Source organism: Sus scrofa, chromosome 11, assembly GCF_054392235.1.
Source record: "Sus scrofa isolate SSC_HxYL_T2T_F1_AM1 chromosome 11, Sscrofa_HxYL_maternal_Yorkshire_Landrace_v2.0, whole genome shotgun sequence".
NCBI classification, from domain to species: domain Eukaryota; kingdom Metazoa; phylum Chordata; class Mammalia; order Artiodactyla; family Suidae; genus Sus; species Sus scrofa.
Genome location: NC_139393.1, coordinates 2,785,183 through 2,799,607, shown reverse-complemented (window position 1 = coordinate 2,799,607; position 14,425 = coordinate 2,785,183). Strand labels below are relative to the sequence as shown.

General features: G+C 50.8%; 2 long non-coding RNA genes across 2 annotated transcripts in view; one reads left to right on the top strand and one right to left on the bottom strand.

Annotated features, from left to right (window-relative positions):
• Positions 1 to 14,425, bottom strand: part of LOC146398461 (uncharacterized) — a 134,421-nt gene that overhangs the window by 63,201 nt on the left and 56,795 nt on the right. The window lies entirely within an intron of this gene.
• Positions 1,887 to 12,635, top strand: LOC146398462 (uncharacterized). The gene is made up of 3 exons (XR_014818964.1): positions 1,887 to 2,126; positions 3,516 to 3,809; positions 4,971 to 12,635. It is a non-coding gene; the product is annotated as an uncharacterized LOC146398462 (long non-coding RNA).

Here is a 14,425-nt window from a genome sequence, read left to right as displayed (position 1 = left end):
CTGAGTTGTCAGATAAAAATTTATTATATGAAAGTATCTAACTCAAAACGTTCCTACCAAAAATTCCTGGTGGATTGCCAAGAGCAAGTTTGAAGACTCAGAGAATCAAAACTATGTAGGCCAGTGGGGTCCTGATGGGCCTGGCTCCTTCAAAGGAAGGTATTTCTCGAAAATGTAAAGGGCTCTTCAGAAGGGATCATGTCGACATCTGCAATAACTCCTTTGCGTGGCATCATGATTAAGTGTCTCAAATTCCAGAGCAGGCTCCGGCTGACTGAAAAACTGACGAGACAGTCCGAGGACTGAAAGGGAGCAGAGAGTACCAGCCCCTCTGCTGTTTACAGCCCGGTGACCGTGAGGGGACTGGATGTCCTGGGGGCGCCTCCCCTCCTCGCTCTGGGGACCCTGCCCGGAGCAGTTCCGCGCGGGCGCCCGGGGACCCAGGGCACCGTCAGGGCCCGAGGCTGCGGAGGCGGCGGGTTATTCAGGTGCAGGCTCGCCGGGGCGACATCGCGCACTGCGCCGCCTCCCATCTAATCAGGGACGGCTAAAAATAATTAAATCACCCTCTCTGGACGCGGCGGATGACCCGCTCCTGCGCGCAGGCCTGAGTGACACCAAGATTGATGGTGCCATTATCAGGAGCTCGCACACCACCATTAAGCCGTCTCATCAGCCGTCCTCAGGCCGCCAGCTCGCCTTTCTGTAATGGAAACAAAAAGGTCACGCCTCCCAAGACCCAAGACGGACGCGCACAGAAAGAGCGTGGCGTCGGGGCGCGGGCGCCCCTTCGTCCGAGTGGCCGCTCCTGCGGAGGCCGCGGGAGAGAACCGGCTCTGCCGGCGCGGAGGCACCGTCTCTCCCGCGCCTCCCACAACTTGGCAGAGCAGACGCATGAGCCCGCGACGGTCCGAGAGACACCCCCGATTCCGCCCCTCGCCCACTTGGGAGTGCTGTCGCTCAACGCAAAGTCTGAGGCTAAATTTCCCCACGGGGAAAAGTCGTCAGTCCTTTATTCTGAGAGACTCGGGAATGATGCGGTTGGGGCACGGACGACAGTGTCTTCAAGGCTGCCGACTCAACCGCGCTGAGATGTACAAATGTCAGGATCATACACACATTTGAGCACATGTACAAGCCGGCACACGCGCGCACACGTGTTCACATGCCAGGTCTTGGGGCGTGGGGTTTGGGGGGGCTGGGGGCCAGTGACACGTGGAGCTGGCCCCCGTCAACCCCCCTCCCTTCGCACAGCCCTGCTGCTGCACAGAAGGTCATGCCAGGGCCCGCGGGAGAAGAGACGCTGACGGACACTCCCAGGGAAAACACCAAGGGGGCTGCGAGGCTGTGTGGCTTAGACACTGGAGGAGACTAGCGACGGACAGAGAAGACTTAACACTCCGGCTCGGGCTTCAAAGCCCGCTTCCTTTTGGGGCTGCGTGTTCTCCTGCTCCGAGTGGCAGTGCGTGTGGCCCAGATGCCAGCGGGAACAGGGCTGGGGCATCTCAGCCAGGGCACCTGGCATCTGGTCCTTTGATGGGGCATCTGTCAAACTGATACCATGTTTTAAACTGGGCAAAGGAACGGTGCCTGGAGAGGGTTTGAAATGCTTCTCAGGATCTGTGCAGAATGCCCGAGGCCACTCCAGATTGCAGACTTGTGTGTCGGAGAAGCCTGTGGCCATGTGTCATTCTGGACAAGCTGTGTTGGAAACCCCTCTCTCCTTCCCCCTGTTGGTCTTCTCTGTACTTTTCCTTCCCTCTGGGGAGCCCGCCAAGTACATTTTCATGCCTCCACACTAAATCCAAAAAAAAAAAAAAAAAAAAAAAAAAAAAAAAAAAAAAGGAGAAAGAAAGTGCTCTAAGTGGTGCCCCTAAATTGCTTTTAGACAGAGCAGAAGGTCCTCTTGCAGGACGTCTGTCTGACCGCCTCTGCTTCCGTGACCACCCGCCTGTCCCCGCTGTGCCCTCCTTTCTGCACGGGACCCTGCCCCCACACTGGAGCAGCAGGATGATGCGTCAACCAGCTCTGTCCTTCCTTCCAGCAAAGCCTCTGCTCGCCCTGTCATGGGGACCCAGTAAGTGTCTGTCAAACATCTGAAGAACTAAACCACGAACAGTTAAGAGGTAGGTGTTCGCTGCCAGGAGAGTTCTGACATGGATGGGACGTCCGCTGTAGACGGCCGGGGGGTGGGGGGTGGTAAGTGACAGAGTGAGACTGTGAGCGGCAGACGGACAGCCGGGAAGACAGGAGGCAGAGGGGCCCACGCGGGGGGGCTGGGTTGACAGTTTCCCCCCGACTCTGCCTCCCTGCGCAGCTTCCCTAGAAATGGCTCTCTTTTCTCTCACACGCCTGTCTCATTATTTTTTACTTTTTTTTTTTTTTTTTTTTTGTCTTTTTAGAGCCATACTCGCAGCATGTGGAGGTTCCCAGGCTAGGGGCTGAACCAGAGCTACAGCCGCCGGCCTACACCCAGGCACAGCAATGCCAAATCGGAGCCACATCTGTGACCTACACCACAGTGCACGGCAACGCGGGATCCTTAACCCACTGAGGGAGGTGAGGGATCGAACCTGTGTCCTCCTAAATACTGGTTGGGTTCGTTACCACTGCGCCACGACGGGAACTTCCTCACACACCTATTTCTGTGCACTCTCTTCCGCGTGCTGTGCCCTTGTCCTCAGCCTTCACCCACAGTGACCACCCGGAGGACGGTATGGGTGGGGTGTGCATCCTCCTGGGGTGGGGGAGGCACAGTGGCTAAGCCCTCGCCCCTAGGATGTGGCCACCCTGCTGTCCCTCTGCTGCCCAGGTGACATCCTTGACACCATCTTCGCTCCACTCTGGCTCCTCCTCACACGGCCCCCCCGCCCCAAACAGGACAGAGGGCCACCGAGAAGTCCGCTCCTAAGGATAAAGGCAGCCAATGTGGCCTAGAGGGGACTTGTCACTGGCCCTCGGCTGATGGGGGGGTTGCTGCCCCCTCCCTCCCTGTAACAGAAGGACATGACACCCACCACTTGCTGGCCATGTACTCAATGCCAGGCACCGTGTGGTGCTTAGAAGGCATTGGCTAACAAGCCACGCCGTCATCCGTTCGAAGATGAGCAAATGGAGAGTGACGGGGTTGCCTAAACCCTCCCGAGACACACATGCAATGAGAAACGCAGAGCTGGCTCTGCCAGGCCCGCAGCCTCCGACGTGTGCAACAGGCAATGCCCTGGGTGTCTGACGGGCGCTTCAGCACCTGTCCAGCCGTCCCATGGCAAACACGTCTCTTGCGACTGGAAATACCACTTGCAGAGAGTTGTTTCTCTGGTTCTCAGACCGTTGATGCAGTTTAATACCGACACCGATCGAGAACAACTCCTGCTGAACGGGAATGAAGACCCTCTGCGCATTCCTCCTCCTAAGCCTGGCTTCTTGCCCAACGAGCATTAGGAAGTGATGCCCCTTGGTCTTTTTCCTGCAAGAACACACAGCTTAGAACACCTGCATCTCTTCTTGGCCTGTAGGTTCAAAGCCTCACAACCGGGAGCTGAGCAACGCGAGGAGCAAGGCGATACTTGAGAAAGCGGGTCTCGCACTCATTCAGCTCATCAGACAGGCTGAGGCGTCTGCTTCTTCACAGAAACACTGACCAAGGCTGCTGGACTGTATCAGGAAGAAGTCACTCTCCTGCGGTTTTGGGGACATGAGTGGTGGCCGGCATGTTCATAGCAGTTCCTGTTTTCCTAACACTCTGCTGCGGGCATCACCTCTGGGCCGTCGGTCGGGTGCAGAATCGGACTTCTGTCAACCCAAGGTCGGTGCCACGAGGGCTCAGTGGCCCACGTCCGTCTTGGGCATGGTGTGTGGGCTCTGGAAAGCCGTTCAAGCAGCGTCTGGTAGGTGACACGAAGTCACATAGGTCAATGCCTATCTTTGTTTCCATCCCAAAAGCTAAATGCTAGCAGGGAATTAACGACCTAAGTGTGGGTCCCAGTTATACGCAACTTTAAATCACCTGCTGGAATCCACCGTCAGTCCTACTGACTGGTGATCAGTAACGCAGGCATAATGTGGTTCTTCCTCCAGCAGCAGTTTGCTTCAGGTGTCAAGACAGATCTGTTGGCTGTCCCTCCTGGCTGCGTGTGTGGCTGCACGACGTCACCACACAGTTGGGGTTGGTCTCACAGGCGGCCCGTGGTCAGCCGCAGAGGCTGAGTGCCAATGCAGGGAAGTACCCTCAGTGCCAGCTCTGCTGCCTGTCCTGGGCCGGGGAGCTCCCACCTCTCCTGACCACAGGGGGACAGGGCGGCCCGCGTGTGGAGCTGCTGGTGACTGAGCCAGGCCACCCACAGCCAGAAAATCACTGGGAGTGCTTGTAACTTAAGAACCTGGGATAAGCTGAGGAGCATTAAACACACTTTGTCTCAGGGACTAACTGAACGACGAGTCCCTCGGTTCGTTCCCAGGGCTTCCCTGAACCCGACACCACGAGGCCAGAGCTCAGATCTGGGCCCAGGTGGGAGTGGGGTCTGGGCAGTGGCCGGGCTGTGGGGACAGCGCCTCCCCACCCTGTCCCTTCGCACTTGCAGCTGTGTGCCCTGCATGCACTGTGTGCAAGTCCAGGGTCCCAGCATCCGCCTGGGGAGAGGTGGCTCCCGAGCAGATGCATGCTCAGAGGTCTCAGCCCCTCTGCGTGTGGAGCAGAAGCAATCCCGTCGTGGCCTGCTGCTCACAGTGGCTGTTTTTAAAGCCCAATCACTAGGAAATCCACCCTGAAGAGGGTGAGTAAGTGCTCGGTGCATTGCGCTCTCTTTAACGCAAGGGAGCTCTGGCCCATTCCCACATGTCAGAACCTGCAGCGGTGGTGTGCGCTCCCTGCTTTCAGACCCTCCCCAGGCGTCAGGAAATCGTCTGGGGTGGCGTTTCCCGACCTGCAGTCTCTCTGATTTGCTCGTCCATCTGGTCCCTTTCCAAGGCAGCTGGCGCTGTCCTCTTGGAGAAAACGTCCTTGGGATCATCAGGAAGGGGTTTGGGACACGAAAGCAACACCGACCCCACAGAGAGGGGCTGCTGGGAGCAACCTGAACGGACTGGAGCCCACACGCCCGGGCATGCTTCATCCGGGGCTGAGTCAAGAAAAAAGGCAAACGCGCACACGATTTTGGGAAGCGGCTCGTCTTCTGTGAGAATTCTTGGTCTTCTGGGATTGTTTGGCCGTTCATTACAGGTATCAAAGCAAAAACCAAATGCTGTTGTATTGCAACGTTTGGCCCATTCAATTGGAAAAATCTTAATGATCAAGAAACCATGTGTTTTTACTCAGATATGTTTTATGACATGGCTGTAAAATCTTGTCTCGAATCGACCTACCGCAGGCCTGCATTGTTTCAGACAGTAATAGGACTCGCTTCTGAAATGCCTTTGTATTAAGTCTAAAAGATTGATGAAAACTGGAGAGCCTCACGCGGGGCTTATTTACAACTCCTCCGGGCTACCACGGAGATCTGGGCAGTGCTCTGGGAGGCTGTGTGAGCTTCAGGTTTGCAGAAGTCACAACCCCGGGTGTGTGGCGGCAGTTCGAAGCCAGCCCGCCCAGGCCACTGCTAACAGATGCCTGTAAAGGTTTCCAGCTTGGCACAGACCAGGGTCCAGAAGGGTTAAAGCACGAAGTGCTGGCTGTCCACCCGAGAGTATCGCTCATAACAGCCGAAGGGGAAAGGAATCCGTCGCTGTTTTGACTCAGTCTTCCACCGGGAGTTTTTCTGCAAGCTGCAGAATTCCTGTCCTAAGGGGAAAAAGATCTGTACACTGTCAGCAAGCGAATGCACTCCTCTAATAAAGAATTAACACGTCGTCAGAGGAGAGAGGGCTGTTTTGTTTTTTTAAGGTGACCCAGTCTTGTAACTTCCTGTGCCTCTTAGATGCCCTAGCGTTTTCCCATAACTGATTTTGACAGAAATTCTCCCCAGTGTCCCCCAGGCAAGGATCCAGCACGACTCTTCACCAGTGGTCTATGTCTGCGGACGTCACTTACCGAAGGGTGACTTCCTATCTTGCCGTTCGTCCTAAAGCCTCAGTTGTTACTGGAAAGATGTCACGAAGAAATCTTGTGAACTAGAGAATCAGCCTCGCTTTTTACAAATGCTGGACAAATAATCTGATGCATGAAATACTTACTCAAAACATGCAGGAATGCCTGCCACACTCCAGTCACTGTTTTAAGGGCTAGCGTATATTGTGGCGTTTATCACATGCCAGCTGTACAACCTCAGAGTTCTCAGCTGAGATCTGAACGTGTGCTGAGGATGGGGGCTGTCTCAGACATCTCTGAATCCTCCTCTATCCGCAGTGCACTTAACAGGTTTTGTACGTCATGGGTACTGAGTTTAGATTTAATCGAGGGATGGAAAACAAAGAAGAAGGAAAATCTTTTCTCCAGGGTCAGCTCTCACGTAGAGTCGCATCAGCCATGCTTCTGAATCTCACCCTTGACACTCAGCACCGGCTCCCTGGCCAGCGTGGGAGTCCTGTTACTGCTGTGGCTCTGCTTATTGTGGATATGGGTTCCATCCCTGGCCCAGAAACTCCTGGATGCCATGGGCGCAGCCAAAAGCACTAGGCTTGCAGAGAAGTTGCACACGCCCTTTGACCAGCCCCCATGACACTAGTATCTCCCACAATCGTAGTACGACTACCGAACTAAGATCAGCCCTGGCATCTTCCACTAACATCTGTGCTTCTTTCCCGGTTCCAACTTGGGAGCTCACGCTTTATTTACTTAATTTCTCCTGGTCTTTTAGAACCCTGGCACTCACAGCGTACTGGTCAGTTATGGAATGACCCCCCCCCCACTGGGGTCTGTCCTATTTTTACATTATCACATTGAAGTGGTCCGTTTTTCTCAGGAGACCCCAGAAGTGACAGGCCTTTCTCACTGTGGCGCGCCGCGGTTCCGAGACAGCGAGATGCCCCATTACAGGGCCCTTTACCCTGACTTCCGTCAAGACGGTGTCTGCAGCTTCCTCCACCACAAAGATACTGACTGCCCTTTGCAGTTAATACACATCTTCCGATCATGCGACGCCTCTCTTTCTCCCTACGTCGTCACTCGTGCCATCGTTTGGTGAATCTTGCCAACAGCAGTTATGACTGGCGCGCGGAGTCCACATTACTCCTACGCTCCTTGACTGGAATTCTGGAAAAGAGCTCCCTCTTCTCTCTGCGTTATTCCCTCACTTACGAACCTAACACAGGCTGCGTGGGCGTGTGGTCGTTTATCCGACTCTGGGGCTGTGATCCAGCCTCCACGTATTGTGTTGCTCAAATCAGTCCTGCCCTGGCTGTCGGGGGCTCCTCCAGGTGGGCTTCTGTGCCCTTTAATACACCTGCCCTCTCCCAAGCCCTGCCTCCCCCTCGGGCACGGCAGCACGCTCCAATCCTACCTCGTCTTTGCTCTGCCTGCATCCTGGAATCCACCACGTCCTCGGAGCCCTGACAGATACTAAAACAATCACTCAGACTTTGCGTGCGAGCGACGCTATTACACAGTGTGGTGACACTACGTGACGACGACTGATTGATAACCCTCTCTTTGCGGTGCGGCATAAAAGTCTTATTTCTTTTAGGCCTCGACACATCAGTTGCAACCACTGCAGCAGGTGTGACGATGGCCACCATGCAGATGAGAAAACAGACTGCAAAGAAAAGTATGTAGTTGCCTAAGATCTTACACTAGTGAAAGAAGGAGCTGGAAAGACGTCACTGAAGCTGTAAAACCAGACTCTCCCACCGTGAAAGAACCAAAACAAAATACTGGAGACTCCTGTTGTCAGCTGATGGCCAGCCAACGATCAACTGTGGTGAAAGGCCGTGAGCAAAGTATTTTCAACAAATTAAAGTGTAGCTGACTTACAATGCTGTGCCATCTTCTGCTGGACAACAAAGTGACCCAGTCATAATACATACACACACATTCTTTTTCTCATGCATGTTCTCTCCCGAGAGACTGGACACGGTTCCCTGTGCTGAACAGTCGCACCTCAGTGCTGGCAGTGAGTACAATAGTTCTGTTGAGTCCAGTGCATCCATTCTTTTGTGGGAAAAGGTGCATTTCTGACCAAAGCATGGCCTATCGTCCTCTGGGATAAAGTGTGAAGATTGTGTCTCAGCTTGAAATTATAAAACAATCAGGAGGAAATACACCCAAGTCACGAGAGAAACAGTCCTGGTGACAGAGCGCACCCAAACGCAGACAGCAAGTAAGGCGTCTTTAGCCTGACGCTGGCGAGAACTGAGCAGGGGGCGGCCAGACGCTCCTTTCCCACGCGGTCCTGCCGTTTTTGCAAACCCCAAGTTCTGTCGGTCAGCCTACATCTTATTAAAGCTGGTAAATTCATGCACAAAGGAATGTCCCCTGGACTACCAGGAGCTTTTCTTATCCATTTTCCTTTGATGAGGTAACGTGACAGTTTATAATAGAATAGCTGGGTACGGTCACACGGAAAAAAGCATCGACTCTAACATTTATGTATTTCCAACGCCTGGTCATATGTCAAAGAGATTTTAAAATGATTAAGTGAGGAATTTATAGCTCTGTACAATCACATTTATAGCAATGATATTAAGGCTTTCAAAAGGATGAAAAGTGGAAAAACTATAATGTTAGACTTTTTTTTAGTACTTAATCTTCTACACTGGAAACTCACCTTGAATCCAAGCAGCCCTGCTGTTTCTAAGAAAAGTGACGCAAGTTACAGTAGGGACAAGTCTGCTTCATCACAACTCAAGGAAGGAAAGACAACACTGTGGAACATGACGTATCAACGGCGGGGTTTCACGCGCACAAGGTTCGCTTCGGAGTTAAATGTTCCGTCCTGATACTCCAAAACTTTCCATCATTGTACAGGACTCAGAAACCAGCGGCCAAAGGGAGAGTAGGTACCCGGCCGCTATCAAGGAATTACTAGGCGCATCTACGTTTCATGATGGCATTTGCTGAAGCATGAGACAAGACACAGGTGAACAGGCAAGGGGACGTTTCCGCCTGTGATGTGCCTCCTGGAGACACGCCGACTGCCTGAGAGCCAGCAGGCTCCCGTGGGCACGCAGACGCGGGTGCATGTATCTACACACAGTCAGGACATGTAAGTTCATGTATGTGAGTACACGTGTGTATATGACTTATAATTTCATACAACTGTATTCTGTATGTGTTATCTTTGAAGATCCTATCTAATATTTATGTCTATTATGTCTATAATATCATGTCTATTTCACATAAGAATATAGTAATTATATCATCTACACAACTAGATAGATTTATATATGTACGTATGTGTGTCTGTCCTTCCATTTATCAAAACTAACTGACAGCCAACATCTGGACCCACAGTTCAGTCAAAAACCAGTAACTAAAACCATTTTTAAATCCAGTACTAAAAACCAGATACTCAATCTCTATGCTTCCACCAAAATGGAAGAGAAAGAGTCTGCTTTACACCAGCTTAAATAAAACTGAAAGTGGGGCAAAGCCCAACCTTGTTTGGCTTGTGCAGCCAACTGAGGGGGTTGGTTTTGTCGTGAGGCAGTGGCTGCCACTCGTCCAGTGCTGAGTACACGGCCCTCAGCAGCTTCTAGAGGATGCTGAGGAGAAGGGTACTGGCGATGGTGCTGATGCTGAGTGGGGCCATCAGGCTGAGACAACCAGGGAAGGCGCCTCTAAAAAGTGACTCGCAAAAGGAGTGTTTTGGGAACTACTTCTAGTAAGCGTGCCTTCGATGAGAAAGTATCAAATCACATTTAAGAAGGAGGAATGCGGGCGTTACGAAAGCATATAAAAATGTAAAAAACAGAACACAAGCGTATTCCATGTTGTACTGCTCTCCTCTGAAGAGAGGTGGCCTCAGTTGTGCGAAATACCTGGCCACCAGGAAGACGGACTATGAAACACACGGTGAAGTGGAGCTGCCCGGGAGGGAGCCTCCCTCCTGCCTGGTGGTGGCGGCGGGGGCGCGAAGCGGGGAGCTTTGGCTTTTGCTCACTCCCACCTTCCGACGGAGGCTCCAGTGCCCTTCAAGTCGGTGGCCCCAGGAGCAAGGCAGTAACGACGAGAGCTGGAAGCAGGGAGAAGCCTTTGTACGCTGGCGCGTTTATTCAGCATATAAATTCCAGAGCAAGAAAAATCCCTATTCCTAGAGCATTTGTCACAGCACAGCAACAGGGGAGGGAAGCGCTCCGATGGAAAGGCAGGCAGTCAAGAAAGAAGGGGCTCGGTGACCGAGGGAGAGGCCCAGGCCACGAGATGCTCTTCAGTCACCCCCGAACCAGTGATGTCCTGATCACCTACTATGTGTCAACCTGTGCTCGGGGCGGAGGAGGTACAATGGCTGAGACAGCAAGTGCCCCGCCCCGAAGAGTTTAAGGACACATCCCTGCCACCCTGCAGCGCTGCTCAGGGTGAGCAGCGGGGGCTGCAGAGGGTGAGACAGAGGCGGGACAGGGGCCTCGGGGAAGGCATCTCTGAAGAGTGGGGAGGAGCTGGCAGAACGCAGGGCAGGTGTGCTGAGGGCGAGGTGGGCGGTAGCTGGAAGGCGGCTGTGAGTTGAGTCTGTGTGGAGAGATGCCCGGATATGCCCACGCTCTGATCTCCGCACAGGTGAGGGAAAGCCGGCGTCCACCGAACCCGGGGGTGTGCTGGGCACCAGGCGCGCGCTCTGCATGTACTGCGCTAGTTAACCGCTCCGAGCTGCAGCGGTGCAGGGGCCGCTAAGGAGCTTAACTAACTGCTCAAATCACGTAAGAAGGACGAGCGGGGTTCCCACCAAGACAGTGCGTCTCAAAAGTTCCCAAGCAGATGGCCGGAAAACGAAGGCTATGCTGTTCGCTGGGAGAGCAGGAGCGCAGGCTGTGTTCTCTACGTTCGATTGTTCTCAATGCCGTTTCACTGTTTTGGCAAGAAACAGTTCTGGCTAGGCAACATTTCTACTTTCTACATTAACGGGAGAGACCTACGGTGGTACTCCTCCATGCCCCCCCCCCCAAATGCGGTACCCTCCCTTCCTCCGTGCTCCCTCCCCCAAAACTTTTGTGTGTAATTATGACTTCAGTGCCACTGCAGCGGACAAAGCCGGTCCTTTACCCACTGAGCCATGAGGGAACTCCAAGTTATTTTTTTAATAGAAGGACTTAATTTATTTTAAAAAACTTTCAAAGTGTTTAATTTTGTCAAAGTAATAATATGCGCTTATCCAGGAGGTACTCTGAGAGTGATAATAAAAACACAACTGTCTAAGAAAATGATGGTTCTCTGCCCTTCCTCCCAATGTTTGTTCTACTCGAGAATATCTTTCAGTTGTTTCTAGTGTAATTTACCACAGCGTCGCGAGTAATGCCAGACATCTACTTCAGATTTTTAACTTTTACGGTATCTACTACTTTCCCTGGACAAGCAAGCGAGCCTTGGAGAGACGGCGGAATGGCTCTGGGGGATGGTGATGAAGGCAGTCGCCCTAAGTTTTCAGTTTCCCAGTGCACAGAAAAGGCATGTGCACACTGTACTGGGGTCTGTCTGGTGTGCAGTAGCATTATGTCTAAAAAAAACACAATGTCCATACCTTAATTTTAAAAATACCTTATTGCTAAACACTGCTCACAGTCACCTGAGACCTCTGCTAGGGGCAGCAGTAACGACAAAGGTCACTGGTCACGGAGCACTAAGGCCAGTCTAACCGTGATCAAAAAGTCTGAAATACAGGAAATGGGGCACAGAGACAAGAAGAGGGCAGATGCTGCTGGGAAAGTGGTGCCGACGGACTTGCTGACGCAGGGGTGCCACAAACCTTCAATCTGTGAACCACCCTTTATCTGCAAAGCACAGGGAAGCTAAGAACACAGTATGCCTGTATTCGGAGTAGAGAAAAATCTATTTTATTGATTTTTTTCTACTGCTTTTTGAATCTCTATTTTATTGATTTCCTTTCTGATCTTTATGATTTCCTTCCTCTGCTGACTTTAGGTTTTGTGTGTTCTTCTTTTTCTAATTCATTTAGGTGATGGGTTGTTGATTTGAGGTTTTTCTTCTTTTATAAGGAAGGCCTGTATCACTATGAATTTCCCTCTAAGCACTGCTTTTGCAGCATCTCATAGATTTTGTATGGTTGTACAAAAATCTATCTTACACAATCCTCCATATCCATAAACTCATATAAACTACCTCCCCCCATTCTTCCAAAATACTTATATCTCCCTTTGGGTAACTCAATCATCAGAGTATACATTCACGTAACTATGCAAATATTATTTACTGTTGAGTAGTGTAGTGTGTTATTACACTTCCTCGCTTAGACAACTTTTAAGTATATAATAATAACAAAAATAAAACTCCTGTTTGTCACATCTTACAAAGAATATTTAACTGCTATGCTTTGAAGTTTGCTCCATAAGTAATATAATAGCCTTCAAAGTAACTTTTCAGGTTATCTATTACTAATGGTTTTACAAACTAATCTTAGATTTTCCTTCACTTAAGAAAACATCTAGCTGTGACAGCCTTCATTTTTTTATTTCTGTTAAATGTATTATTACATAATATCCTTGCTTTCTGAGCCCAAATTTATTTTGAATTAAATTTTGTCTATAGATTTGTCTAGATTTGATATTTCTTGTATTTCTATAAGAATGTGTAAAAGTTTAATCTCCTGTTTAAGGATGTTATCTAAGATATTCATTATTCCCTTATATGATCACCTGAAACCCTTGGAGATTTCTCTTACAAAATAAGCAGGGGTACGTGGAGATGAGAGGACGTGAGGTGAAAAGTGAGATCACAATAGCCAAGTGGTGTGCTCACTATTTCTCCCCACAGAGGCTGAGCCTGACCTGATGGCAGGTGGGGTGACCAGGACTCTGGAGCGTTTTTGTTCTGAAGCAACATCTGCAATGGATCATGCAGGAGACAAAATGACAGCGCTCTTTAGTGATGGGCTTGTCTCTCTGCCAGCATTTTACTTAGAGAGAGCTTTGGAGATTCCACCTGGAAATGAAAACAGTGCAGCGAGCGAGCGTGCCGTCCCTGTGGCTGGAGCACCGGGCAGGCTCAGCTATGTGAAGAATGTACTTAGTATCAGCCTGAAATCTGGGCCCTTATCAAAGCAGCCGAGCTACCGACTGCTGCCTGATCCCTCTGTCAGCCTCCCACCCGCGGACATTCCTTGCATGACTTGTGTGCAGGGCTCGCTGGTATTGAATGGACATCAAAATGTTAATTTATGGAGTGAAGGGCCCTGCTCTGGACAAGGGTCCATCTTGCTTTCACTGCTTGTATCTGGGGCCTCATGTCCACCTCCCTGGGCTTCCCTCCTGGTCCTTTGGGAGCTTGTGGGGAGAGCCCTGACAGTGGCAGGCTTCATAAAGGCTACACCCAGCAAACAAATATGCAGACAATGCAGAAGTTACTATCTGACCCTTAGGTCTCTGTCCCCCGCCTTTGTACGTGGTGGCGGTAAATTTTTATGTACATGTTCCGTGATTCGTGTGTTTAAATGACATGCATGTGTGCAGAACTGAAGTCCTTACTGGCTTTCATAATGGCAAAGTCGGACTCAAGATAAACATCTTGAAAAATAGGAAGCCAGCATATACACGGTTTACAGAACATGAATAAACATGACGGAAAGAGACAAAAGAATGTCTGACACAGAGAGTGAGTGCAGCCAACAGGTGCGATTAGGGAAGGCAGCCTCTATTTTTCGGGTTTCGATGCTGACTTAACGATCAGATTGGAAACCCACAATTTAAATTCGTATCTATGTTTAAGTTGATTTTATTATTGGTGACAGAATACCTGACTTTAGAAGCATCCAATGGACTCTGTCTACCTATCAAATTCAGACACTATGGCCCCTAAAGTTAGGGAGATGAAAGATGATCATCTGGGGAGCTCCCATCATGGTTATGCAGAAATGAATCTGACTGGAATCCAAGAGGACGCAGGTTTGAGCCCCGTCCTTGCTCAGTGGGTTAAGGATCTGGTGTTGCCATGAGCTGTGGTGAAGGTTGCAGACACAGCTCAGATATGGCATTGCTGTGGCTGTGTTGTAGACTGGCAGCTACAGCGCCAATTCAACCCCTAGCCTGGGAACCTCCGTATGTCATGGGTGTGGCCCTTAAAAAAAAAAAAAAAGGTCATCATCTGGGTGCACTTAGGAGAGAACATTCTTTGTAGCTGTCTTGTTTCTCGACACCTGTGTGTCACAAGGCTGATGGGTGAGTTTGGTACTTAGTCACACGTTCACAGTGTGCTCTGGCCACCCACTAATTGCAGGATAGCTGCCTAGTTCCTAGTGCAGAAGCTCCTTAGGTAGTTACTCTCATGCTCAAGTGTATTTTATCATCTACTATGAGAGCAAAAGACAAAAGAGCAAAACTTAGTGATAAA